General features: G+C 52.1%; 1 protein-coding gene across 2 annotated transcripts in view; it reads right to left on the reverse strand.

Annotated features, from left to right (window-relative positions):
- TCERG1L (transcription elongation regulator 1 like) overlaps window positions 1-13775 on the reverse strand; it is a 170841-nt gene that overhangs the window by 136601 nt on the left and 20465 nt on the right. The gene's annotated exons all lie outside the window — the stretch shown is intronic.

Raw genomic sequence — 13775 nt, forward strand, 5'->3', positions numbered from 1 at the left:
CCCCCATCAGCCTGGCCCCTTCCTTGTGGGGAGTCGGGCTCCAAACCGGGAATTCACGCTGTCTTTCCTGGCATAACTGGAAATTTGTGAAAGTTTGCCTCTGTGCCTTTTCCGTAAAGTTTTATTTTTGTATTTACTTGTTTTTCTTATTTATTTTTATTTTTTAGTTTACATCCAAGTTAGTCAGCATCTAGTGCAGCAGTGACTCAATGGTCCATCTTTCCATGTAACACCCGGTGCTCATCCCAGCAAGTGCCCTCCTCAGTCCCCTCACCCATTTAGCCCATCCCCCCACCCCACCCCTCCAGCAGCCCTCAGTTTATTCTTTATATTTAAGAGTCTCTTGTGTTTTATCTCCCCTCCCCGTTTTTATATTATTTTTGCTTTCTTTCCCTTGTGTTCATCTGTTGCGTTTCTGTAAAGTTTTTTTAAGGAATCTCTGGTCCCTAAAATAAGTATGGTTTCTAGGAAATATTCGGTAGCTACGGCTTGTATTGATGGGTCGAGCTCTGGAAAGCACTTTGAAAACATGTTTTTAAAATGTTAATGTAGATCACCCAACTTTTGACCTAATGTTTCCCTTCCTGTAATTCGCCCACGTGCCCAATGCCTGCAGATAAAGGTTTGTGGTGAGAGCCCAGAAACACCAGCAAAGGGCACGTGGCTGTACAGACAACGGTTTGTCCACGGTGAGCCCCGGGCAGCCAGGGAGTCGCAGCGGAGGAGCAGGCGGGGAGCACGCGGCGCCCCGGGGACGGCCGCAGTGTGTTCGGCAAATAAAGCAAATTACAAAATCGTTTCTATTTCTACACCGTAGAGTCGCTCAGCCAACAAATCTTTATCTGGTTGACTAGATGCCAAGCATATCCTAGCTCTCAGGGACGGAGCAGTGAGCCAGACAGATGGCAGCAAGGCCAGCCTGCGGGAACCTCGGCTCCCAGGTAGGGAGGACACACACTACGTCCGTCCTTGTTTATTTGTTCTGTGTTACACGCTGATGGGCACAGCGCCGCAGAGGAAAGCAGGGAGAAAGGATTGGGAATGGGTGGGTGGGCCTCACCTCACACGAGGGTGTCAGGACGGTCTGCCCTGGAACAAGAACCCATAGATGACAGCCTGCGGGAGGCTAGAGGGGACGAGCAGTGCAGGAAGAGGCGAGGAAGTGCAAAGGCCCTGAGGCAGGCGCCTACCCAGCGTGTTGCAGAAGCTGCAAGGAGATCCGGGGGGTGCGGTGGTGGGGCAGAGATGAGGAAATGTGGGGGTGGGGGTGGGGTTGGAGCAGCGGATGACGGGAGGGCATGGTGTGGGGGAGGGGCCTGCTCTGACTTCCATTTTAAGGCATCGTCCCGGCTGCTTTATTGGAACAGACAGGAAGGGCGCGAGCCGGGGTCTGGCTGCACTCTGCCAGCGCCACCGAGTCTGTCTTTGTCTCTGTCTTTCCATATTTTTCAAATTCCCTTTAACAGGCACACATGAGTTTTAAAATTTTTAATTCTTATAGAGCAGTTTCAAGTGTATGGAAAATTGAGCAGCAAGTGCAGGGGGTCCCCACACAGTCCACCGTGGCCGCCCCTGTCACCACCTCCTGTCAGGACCATCAACCACCTGATGAGCCCACGTCGATACCTTATTACCAAGTGAAGCCGCCGGGGTTTGTGCCTGTGAGCTCCGCCAGAGCCGTGGCGTCATGTGCTCCCCATCGCCGTCCGGACAGAAGGGGCTCCGTGCCCTAACCTCCTGTGCTCCGCCTGGTCATCCCCCCCCGCACCCCCCAGACCACCGACCAGAACATTTCACTGTCTGTATAGTTGTGCCTTTCCAGAAGGTCGTACAATCGGAACCACACATATGCAGCCTTTTCACACTGGTTTTGTCCACGTATCAGTGTGTCTTTGACGTCTGTCTTTTCACGGCCAAGAGAGCTCCTTTCCTTTCGTCACCGCAGAACGCCCCGCCGTTTGTTACTAGTGCATCACCTGCTGAAGGACACCTTGGTTGCTTCCAAGTTTCGCAATGACGAATAAAACAGCTATAAGGTGTGAGAACACGAGTTCTCTACGTGGGTAAATACCAAGGAGGGACCTGCTGGGTCGACGGGAAGGCAGCACGCAGCTCTGCAGGGAACTGCCGGACCCGCCGCTCCAAGTGGCCGCCCGCCCTGCGAGCCCAGCACCGCGGCCACCAGCTCCTCTCGCTGCTCGTCCTCCGGCCTTCGCTCTCAGGGTCTTCGGATCTCGGCCGTTCTGACGAGGCCGTAGCGGTATATCCTCATTGTCATGGTCGGATTTACAGAAAAAAACCCACTATTCTGAATATATAATCTTACTTGATAAGAAAAGCCCACTAGAGAGAGTTTATGAGACGGAGTGAAGAGGTGTGGAAGGTGTCCCCACGGCCTCCCCCGCTGAGCACCGCTGGTCTTCTGTCAGCTTCCAGGCCACATGGTCTGCCCCGTGCTGTGGGGCCACCGTCACAGCACAAGTCCCGCCTTGCCGTGCGCTTCACAAAATGACCACGTCCCTCACCTCCAGGCGGCTCGCCCACGTCCAGTCACTATGGGAGTCCGGTCGTCCGGGCGCTAGGCCTGCCTCCCAGATTTGCCGTGTTCACTCCCACCCCCCCGCATAACAGGCACTGCCTCCTGAACACAAACATGACAGAAACAACGGTTTGCAAACAAGTTCATTTCTGCACATGTTGCTCTAGGATAGAGTATTTTGGGGTGTGCGTGTCTCAGTTTAATGAGGCAGTTTTGTGAAAGGCGACACGCGGCAGAGCCCCCTACAAACGTTTCTTAAGTGTGTCTTCTCTCCCCCAGGATTCATCCGTTCAGATGCTCTCACCATAGGTGTTTAGCCACCTGTTTGCGCTGGTCAGAGACAGACCCGCCGCCGTGATTCAGCACCAGGTTCCATGGCCCTGGGGGCGTGTCGCCCAAGGACTTTCTCTAATAAATCCAACCTATTCTTCAAAATGAAGATGACCTTTTAGCAATAAATGGCAAAGTAATTATTGATGTTTTCAAAGAAGCAGGTGTTAAGGCAAGAGTGTTTTATAGATGGAAGTGTGCGGACACTTTTATTATCATGTGATTTTGCTGTCAAAAATAATACGTCACTTCCTGATTTCAAGCTATACTATGAAGCTATCATTGCCAAAACAGTATGGTACTGGCATAAAAGCAGACAAATCGGCCAATGGAACAGAACCAGAAGCCCAGAAACAAACCCAAGCGTAAAGGGTCAATTAACATTTCACAGGGAGCCAAGAGCACTCAGTGGAGAAAATATAGTCTCTTTGGTAAACGGTGCTAGAATAACTGGAAGAATGAAACATGACCCATGTCTTTAAAAATTTCTTTTTGATGTTTATTTGTTTTTGAGAGAGAGAGCGAGCAGAGGAGGAGCAGAGAGAGGGAGACACAGAATCTGAAGCAGAGTCCAGGCTCTGAGCTGTCAGCACAGAGCCCAACGTGGGGCTTGAACCTACAAACCATGAGATCATGACCTGAGCCAAATTTGGACGCTCAACTGACTGAGCCCCCCAGGTGCCCCAAAACTGGACCCATGTCCTACACCACTCACGGAAATTAAATCCAAGTGGATTAAAGACAGAAATGTAAGACCTGAAACCGTGAACCCAGAAGAAAGCAGATGATATTTTGGAAATTATACCTGAAGCTCAAGCAACATAAACAAAATCAGCACGCGGGACCACATCAGACTAAACAGCTTCTGCGCGGCAGCACCAACCATCAACAAGGTGAAAAGGCACCCGCAGCACGGGGAAATGAGTCATTTGCAAACCATGTATCTGATAAGGGGTTTGTTCCAAAATATGTATTAACAAAAATATAGCTCCTACAGTTCAATAGCAACACACAAACAAACCCAAATCACACAATTGAAAAATGGGAAAAGGATCTCAATGGCAATTTCTCTAAAGAAGATACATGAGAGGCCAGCAGGTAAGTAATGAGGTGCTCCACACCACGCATCACCAGGGAAATGCCAATCTGAACCACAATGAGGCATCGCCCCACACCCGTTGGAACGGCCATCAACCCCAAATAAGATGACAGATGCTGGCGAGGATGTGGAGCAACGGGAGGCCTCGTGCACGGATGGTGGGCACGTAAGCGGTTGCAGCCACTGAGGAAAACTGTAACGCCCACCAAAAACTTAAATACAGGACTACCCTGTGACCCAGCAATCCCATGTCAAGTGGTGTGCCAACGGTAATGAAAACACTAACTCAGAAATCTATGTGCACCCCATGCTCATAAACAGATTTCCAGCAGCCAAGGCACGGGGGACACAGACGTGACCCACAGACGTGAATGGAAGGAGACATTCGTACACAATAGACTGTCCTCCGTCATAAAAAAATGAGGAAATCTTACCATTTGTGACAACATGGATGGACCCTGAAGGCATTATTCTAAGTGAGATCATTCCGACAGAGAAAGGCACATGCCACATGATTTCACCTATATATGGAGTCTTAAAAACCACAAACATAAAAAATAAAAAAAAAAAAACTCATAGAAAGAAATCAGTCCTGTGGCTACCAGAGGCAGAGAGTGGGGAGGGGTGTGGCGGGAGGTGTCAAAACGTAAAACTTCCAGGTGTACTAAGAACAAGTGTGGGGACGTCATGTTCAGCGTGGGGACCGTGGCTGGCACCGCCGTACGATTTAGAGGAGCGCGGTTGAGAGAGCAAATCCTGAATTTTCATCACACGGAGAACAATGTTTCCCTTCTTTCTTTCTGTGCATCATCTCTATATGAGCAGGTGGGTGTCAGCAGAGGCTGTCGGGGTGACCATCTCACAAGAGATGTAAATCACGCCAATGGGCCGTAGGCCTTAAGCTTCTATAGTATGTCACTTCTCAATAAAACTGGAAAAAAGAATGAGTCAATCGAAAAGGAAACTAAATAAGTAAACCTTATCTGCCTCTTAAAAAAGAAAAAAAAAGCTTGGAAAGATAGTTTTTAACCTGCTTTGCATTCACTTGGTTACATATAAAAATGCAACCCTCTCCAGTTCACAAAATCGACTGATTGAAATTAGGAAGTTAATATCCGACATCAGCAAAATGATGGTCGTGATTGGTGGCTGGGACGGGAAGGAGGCCTGGACTTCCTGCTGCGAGGCTTTCACCAGGCTCCAGGCCGGGGAGTAATCATCGTGTGGATACACGAACCGGGCGCCTGGCGTGGAAGCAGAACCCAGCACCGGCCTCCACACGCCGCGAGCGTGCGTGAGCCCGGCCGCACACGCGCCTGTGGCCAGCAGCACGTGCGTGGGGAGGCTGGCGCCGCAGAACTGTTACAGAGGTAATAAAACCCCGGGCACCCAGCTTGGGAAGGAAGTTGGCTGCTTCGTGTTTTTCCACTCAGTTTCCTTTCCTGCACCCCTTGGCCAGGCATCTACCAAGCTCCTCTACCTGCCAGACGGCGCACAGCTTGGGACTTGGAAGACGACCTGAAAGGAGACACCGATGCAAACAGATAAGCGCCCGCAGGTGCCTCCTGCCCGCGGACGCCAGCCGGCAGGTGCACAGAGCCAGTGAGAGGCGTGGGATGCCAGCTGTGCCCCCGGGATGCCCCTTGAGCCAAGTCTTGGAAGATGAGCAGGCACTCAATAAACTGTGTCGACTGACAATAATTATCATAACTCGCTTTCCCCAAAGGACTGCAGAGAATCCCTTAGTTGAGTAAATAAACAGCGAGATAAGAAGCGCAGCCAAAAGAAAACTGCTAAGCCAGCTGAAAGATAAGCCAGGAAGCCTATCCCACAGGGATTACTTATAAAAAATCAATGTTTTAAGCAAAACCGTAATTAACGGTGAGCCTCACTTGAGGACGGGCTGAGGAGAGGCAGGCGGCCGCTGGGGTGCTGCTCTTTAATCGCCATCCCCACGGTCTCCCTCCTTCTCTGACTCCAAACTTGCAAAAGAGCTCTGATTGCATGTTGTATCCGAGCAGTCCCTCTCATGCCACAGGAGGGGAAACTCTACTGCCTTTGCTCCTAGCCGGGGACGGTGCTCTGGGTGAGGCTGAAGGAACATCACCAGGGCGCCTGAACCCCAGCGCGGGTGGTCTGACCCAATCCCCCCGCAGAGCTGATGCCGGGGCCCCGCCTGGCCGGCCGGGCGCCGTCTGAAACACGTGGTGGACACCGAGGCTGGAGCCCTTCCTCCTTTGTGGGCCGGAGCCCCCCGGGGGCCACACGCACAGGGAGCCCTTGGTCCCGGTGGATGCTCTGGCTCACTTAACCCGCCACTGGCCTCAGGACCCTGGAGGGCAGGCAGGCCCTCGTCATCAGCTGTGCCCACAGGCACACTGACTGTGGACACCCTTCCAGAAGCTTCCTCCCAAACCAGAAGTCAGCCAGCAGCTGCATTTTGCTCCTCTCAGGATTGGGCAAGAAAACAAGGGAAAGGCTGGTGGCCGTGGGAGCCGGGACGTGGGGGCCCGACGTGGTCAGGAAGTCTAGAACCGCCCAGTGCAGGTGAATGTTCTAGGCACGCACTCGGTTGGGGCGGCGCTGTGCGTCCTGGTCCCCGGGTCTTCCCTGCCCCCCCCAGGCGTGCTCTCCACCCAGAGGGCCTCAGCTGCGTCCTGCAGACAGGAGGGGGCGGGCGGTGCTGGAGGGGACGCACCCGCTCCGGCCACCCTGCGGAGGGACGCAGCACAACGTCACCAAACACGAAGCTGGGGTTTGAACGGCCAGTGGGCTGTGGAGCAGATGAAGCTAACCGGTTAGCTTCTGCGTCTTCTCGGGACAGGAGGCAGGCGGCGCACACCTCGTGTCTGTGGGAGCGCCCCGCGGAGGTGGGGGCCCTCGGTGTCCAAGACCCAGAGGGTGCAGAGTAAACAATGGGCGGCTGGCACATCTTGGGAGGAGGAAAGCCCGCCTGACAAACGCCAGCTGCCGCCTTCTCTGTGCTGAGCCACACATTCCAAAAAATAAACAATCATTAGTTTATTATGTCTATTTAGCAAATGATTTCAGCTCCGGTGGAAATCCTTCAGGCGATAGATCTACCAACTGGTAATTATTTCTGCAAAAACGACTGTTTGATCAGAGCGGTGACTTCAGGCGCTCCGTGTGTGTGCGCGGTGCTGGCAGAGGCAAGCCCGGGGTCTGCGGCGGGCAGAGGGGCAGCGTGCAGGGCTCGGCGTCAAGGCTGCAGGTGCCGTCCCCCCTTCCTGGCCCGAGAGCCCGGACACTCAGCTCCCGGAAGTGAAGACATCCTCTTAGCAAGATGGTGGCGGGCTCTGTGCGTCCACGTGATGAGTCAGCTTTTCCCGAGGAGCTGAGTCAGAGCCGGGTGGCTTTTTGTCTCTTTGGTGGACACCCGGGTGCTGTGGTGAAAGTGGACGTGTAGAGCCCCCCTCCACATCTCTAGTCTCCGCCCCCCAGCATTCTGCCTTGTTATCTTAGGTGAAGCTGGGCAGACTCGGGGTCTAGGAGTCCAGCCCACAGCTGTGGGTGCAGAAGTTAAGAATCCACGGTCGTGCTCTGAGCCCCGCACCCCCTGAATGATGATCCTGGATCATATGACGGAGGTTGTCCGTGGTTCCTGGATCCTGAGACTGAAGGGGCCACCAGCCAGGATTAAGTCAGTTCCTTCTCCCGGCCACGGGGACCCCCTGGGTCTCCTCCCAAGGAGCTAAAGAGCAGAAGGTATAGCTCTGGTGTGTGTGTCTCTATCGGGACACCCGGCGATGGCTGGCCAGACGTGCGTGCATCCCAGCACATGCGTAGGAACGAGCACCCCTCCCCCCATGGATAGAACCCAGGTCCCTAATCACTGCGTCAGCCCCCGGGAGCAGCTTGCACGGAGCGGGGCATGGAGTTAGGTCTCCCTTCCTGGGTGCTGTGGACGGTACAAGACAATGGCAGATGAGCTATTTAATGCTAAGAGGGTGGCAAATTCACTTTGCTTTGCTTATCAGTTTAGAAATACTAGCTTGCTTTATTTTTATGATGTCATGTAACTCGGCACACGATTATTTGAAAATTCATTTTATTAAAACCAGAGATTAATTATACTACCCCAAAGAACAAATTGCCACTAACACCGGGTAATCTAAATGTCCTGACTGCTGTAATAAACTGAGTCAGGGAAGGAAAGGAGAAGAGATAGCAGGGTGGCAATTGTCTTCGTTAGGAAGCAGTGCACCGTCTAACAGCAGCTTCTCCTGAGCGCTGCGAGCCCAGGCTTCCGCTCTGGCCCAGCACCTCACGTGGCAGACGGCGCTCTGGATTCCCAGCTCCACCGCAGGAAGGAGCGGGATGGGCGGCAGACCAGGCTCGGGTGCCCGAGATGGCAAGGAGCTGACGACAGCTGGCCACGCTGCACCCGAGGGCTGGCTCACGCCTGCCCTGGACTCACTTTCCATCAGAAGGCCCAGGACACAGCCACCTCTACACACACACTAATAAATCCCCTGGGGCCTGGGCTGTACCTGTAAGACATGCCCAGGCCCTGTGCATGCAGCAGGTACTTAACGGATGCATGCCAATCGAGTGCCTCTGAGACAGGTTTTGTCTCCTGAAGGACTCACTCTCCAAGTGGCTGAGTGGGTCCAAACGGACGTCTGGGCACGCTCCTGGGTGGGGCCTGCCTTTGGGGGCTGGGTGTGCCACACTGTCCCTAAAGGCGGTGCCTTATTCTATGGAACATGGTGGCTTTGGTGAAAGATTGACCTTTTGCCTGAAAATAAATGCATTCACATTCCCGACAGGAAGCCTGAGGATTTGCTGACCTTGACGCAGGACAAAATCTTATCTGCTTGCACGCCAACAAAAGTTGTGTGGAGGGTTCTTTAATGCGTTAAGCAAAACTATGCTGTTTATCATCAGGCAGCTGTTTTCAAACCACTTCATTATGCTCAGCGCGCACATGATTTACACTCACCTCTTACCTGACTCATAATATCCCCTGGCAGTCATACAGCACGGGAAATTATTCTCAGCCCATGTCTTTCCCTTCAGAGACACATTTAGACAGCGATGCCATCAACCAGCTGACGACTTTTAGGAATTTTCCTGCTTTGCTGTGCCTATCTTCATTATGAAATTAAGATGATTGAATGCCTCATAATGGCGACACCGAATATGCCTTTCCCCTCACCACCTGCCAAGGTGGCTCTGCCCCCTGAACTTCCCCAGGTAGATGCGTGCGGCTGTTCCCTGGTGAGACGGCTCGGGACAGCGGGTGGGGCTTCCCGGGATCACGCCCGGGTGACCTGTCCGCTGATGACATTCTTCCTCAGGCCCCGCGTGCTGTCCCCGGACACAGCCTCTGGAGCCCCTCCACGACACACGGTGCTGGAGAATAGGCATGTTAAGGCGGAAACTTTCAGAAAGATGTTCTCATCCTTTGCAGCTGCTGCAGAAAGATGCTGCACAGGATCCAGGCTTGGTGCGGAGTGACTGCCCTTGTAGAAATGATACCCTGGGTGGGACCAGACTCTGAGCTCTGAGTCCACTGGTGGAAAGCAGGGTGATCACAGCCTTGCTCACCGGAAACTGAGGCGCAGGACGATGGGCCCCAGGCGCACCGGGCCGGGGGCGCCAGGCTCGCCCAGCGCTTCCCCTGCGGCCGCACGCGGACCGATGAGGACCGAGGGGCTTAGACTCAGCAGGCGCGTTGCACGGATTATGAACGATACGAAGGAGGTCTTGGCCCGCTTTTGAACCCCGGCCCCTNGTCAGGTGCCGACGCGCCGGAGAGGACACGGAAGCCTGGCTGCTCTTCTGTAAAAGGGCCGGGCGAGGGGGCTACCCCCGAGGTCACGTCTCAGCAGAGACCTAGAGGAAGCAGAGGGTGAACTGCAAGGATTTTTGGAGGAAAGGGGATCCAGGAGGAGGGAACAGCAATTGCAAAGGCCACAGGCCACTCGCTTGAAAAGTGGAAGGAGCCAGAGGGGCAGGAGCTTCCTGGGGCTTCCTGGNCCTGCAAGGCTCAGGCTGGAGGAAGAGCCGGAAGGCTTTGCAGACGCTCCTGGAGAGAGGCCTGGAGAACCAGGCTGCTCAGGAGGCCGTGTGCAGCGGCCACTGGCCCCACCCGGCCCCACGGGGCCCCAAGGGCCTCTACTGGGGACCCTGACCCCACACTCCAAGCCTGGGGCCGTGGGAAGGACCTGAGCTCCCAGAGCCCGTGTGGGTCCCGTGTGCAACGCGCACCTCCTGGGGGTCACGTCCGCGCGGTGCAGGCAGGGCCCCCACCCCCGAGCTATCGCCGCACCTGAGCTCCTGGGGCCTTTCCGGAGCTCACAGCTGACCTCTGCCGCCGGGCTGCCCCGACGGAGGCTGTCGCGTCCCCGAGGGCCCGGGCTCCGTCCTGCTGCAGAGCTGCGCCAGGGCCAGCGCGGTGGCAGCTTCCGCGTCCCTCCCCGACGTCCCCCCTGCCCGGCCGCCNCCCGCCCCAGACATCTGCAGCTGTGCACACACAAGCGTTCATCCCTGAAAGCCTGTCTCTCTCTCGCAGCCTCAAAGACCTTGGCCAGCTGGCTTAGCAATGCCTTCCAGAACCTGGTCCGACTCACGGCCGCACCGAGCGTCCCCAGACCCTGTGGAGTCCACACGGCCTACGTGAGGAGCCGGTGACTAATTCCCCTTATAAAGTGCCCGCACACGGTTCATGCTCAAGTAAAAACGGTCACTGTCCTTGCAACTGGAAGGTGTTGTAAACAGGAGCTGACGTCACACAGGGACGGAGAGCGGGGAAGGGGGCAGAGGCAGCAGGCAGGAGCAGGGGCACTTGGGGCCCCTTAGGCTCCACACCCACCGCTCCTGTCTGTGAATCCCGGGCATCGTGTTGCCTCGCTTCTTACACCCAAAAGCATTCCCAGGACGGGCCAAGGAAAGTCAGGACCATCAGTGTCAAGAGCCAAGCGCACAAGTCGCAGAAGAAACGACACTGACGAGATAGATGCACATCACACGGGTAACAGCACCCAAGGCAGAGAAGACTATGGTCACATCAGTCTGGAATCCATGAAAATTCCCACGAAAGGAGATGGGAAATCAGGGTGGCCACCCAGTGTCCTTCAGTAGACCCACCTCAAGTACTGAGTCCCCAGAATAATCCAAAGGTATGGAACAGGGATGAGTTCAGAGCTCTAGTGCCCCCCCACCCGGACCACCATAACACCCAAGGCAAACCTGTCCAAACCCACTTTCAACCTCTCCTTCTGCCTCTCATTGTAGTGGTGAAGCCACACTCTCGGGCGGTGCATCCGAATCCCTGTGGGAATCCCTTGGGGAAAGCTCCTCCCTGTGTCACGGGGCCCAGCAGGGCGAGCCTGCATCCTTCAGTATTAAGCTCCATAGCACATCCGCGCCTGCACAGGAAGACACGTGTGGGCACACACCTGTTCCCTTCGAGGCTGCGATGTGTGGACTGAGCTACGGTTTTACCTGAGGGCCTTGGACACACTCGGGGCGGGCAGGGGTGAGCCCCACCACCAGAGGCTCTGTGGCCAGAGGGGCCCATGTCGGGCTGTCCTGGGCCCTGTCTTCTCCTTTCTGCAACATAAGGAAAGAAGTTCTGCCACCCGTGGAATCCAAGTGAACCCCGTGACCGCGCCCTTCCTCTCCTATCTAGACCTTTAGACTCAATCACAACACTTCATGTCTAAACTTGAGGTCCTCAGCAAGGATTGTTTTCCTCCCAGCCAAGCCTGCATTGATGTCTCTGTGCCTCTTCGGATCGCCAGGGCAATAATCCACCGCCACCGGTCACTAACCTCCTTCCTTCCCTTGCAAACTGTAAAACTCCATTCTCCACATTCCAAATTGCATTCAGCCTTCCATTTAATGAATCAGCAGACGTTTTCTAAGCGTCTATTATGTGCGAGGTCTTGCAAAAAAGCGTCTGAAGGGTACCCTGCCTCCCCCACACTGCGTAAGCAAATGTTCAAGGCAGGCTTGTCTCTCTTTCATGGGGAATGAATGCAAATCGGCTAATTAGATCAGAAGAGATTCCAGGTTCATTTCCAATTTAAAAAATCCACTTGTATTGAAGATAACGTTACCTGAAATGAATACTTATTTTCCTTAAAAGAGTGACTAACGTATTGTTTATATAAAAGGTATCTGTATTGATGTAACGAGGGACAAGGAAGTTACGAGTAAAATTCAGGACCACCGGGTCATTATCCCAAGAAAAGATACCAGGATCAGTCACTGGGAAACACAGATATTTATTCTTTCCGAAGGCAGATCTGACTGGTCGCTCGTGAGGCTTAACCTCCAGAGCGTTCATTCAAGCAAACTCTCCCAAGCCTCTATCCCAAATTCCTATTAGTGATTTTGTCTTCTTTCCCTTAAAAAGGAAACAAAATCTGCATAAACGTCCAAAACACCTGGTCCACCACTTGTCACCATCTTCCGTATCTAAAAGTAAAATATTGCCCAATACCACTGAAAACCCACATTTCCACAAAGCAGCTTAGGAAGAACTGGCCCGGTCCCATCCTCTGGCACACGTACGAGCCAGATACTGAAGTCTTAAGCTTTCAATTTCCTTAGAATTCTAATTGAAATCACATTTACATGAATTCATCAAATTTAATTATGCACAAGATGACCATGACCGCAGGAAGTTTCAAAACAGGCATCATTTTCTAGGCTCTCTAGTGTGGTTTTTCTGTTGTTTGTTTTTATCTGTAGTGTTGGTAATGCCTAGTAAGTGGAAGAGAACTGATTCTTCACTATAGAAACCAGTGAAAGTAGCCTTGGCTGTCACACCAGAAAGATTGTGTGTGCCCATCTGAAAACTTCCCACCAAGAGTGTTTTAATCTATTAGTACAAGAGATACACAAAACGTTAAGAAAATAAGGTAGATGCAAGAACTATAGAAGCAAACCTAAAAGGTCTGCTTCCTTTTCCATCTGTCCAGCATTAACAGACGCCCAGTCTTATCAATCACGATGAATGGGACATTTATGAAAACAAATAATGTATCAAGTCATAAAGCAAATCTCAACAAGTTTCCAAAGAATAATTGTTAAGAAAGCCACTTATCTGACCACCATTTATTTAAATTATAAATGAATAACAAAAAGAAAACTATAACTCTTATAAATTATAAAATTAATTAAACAGATATATCCTAAAAATACATGAGACATAAAATTGCAATAAAAACTTTAAATCTGTAAAACTGAATGACAAATAGACATTTACAAATTTATGGAAAGCAGTGAAAATGATATGTGGTGAGGAAGGTATAGCTTTAAATCTTTTATCAGAGATGAAGACAGAAAGTTATTGTGCAAATACACAACTTAAGGAGTTAAGAAAAGAAAAATCTGAGTAAATCAAGAAAATGGAAGAAACTAGAATGAAGGGCAGAAATAAATAAGTTTGAAAATATCTATGGAAAGCATTTTTAAAGAGCAAAAGTTGTTTCTTTGAGGCTCTAATAAAATGGACGAATCTCTGGTGAAGTTGAACAAGTAAACTTTTTTTTAATACAGAGGTTTGTGGGGAGACCTGAGGGGCTCAGTCAGCTAAGCGTCCAGCTCTTGATTTCAGCTCAGGTCATGATCTCACAGTTTGTGAATTTGAGCCCCGCATCGGGCTCCATGATGACAATAAGGAGCCTGCTTGGGATTCTCTGTCTCCCTCTATGTCTGCACCTCCCTCTCTCTCCCTCTCCTAACATTAAAATAAATAAATGAACATTAAAAAAATAAAGAGGTTTATAAATAGGCAATATTATATGTTTAAAAGGAGATAACTATTAATAT

Source organism: Crocuta crocuta, unplaced genomic scaffold (assembly GCF_008692635.1).
Source record: "Crocuta crocuta isolate KB4526 unplaced genomic scaffold, BGI_CrCroc_1.0 scaffold466, whole genome shotgun sequence".
NCBI classification, from domain to species: domain Eukaryota; kingdom Metazoa; phylum Chordata; class Mammalia; order Carnivora; family Hyaenidae; genus Crocuta; species Crocuta crocuta.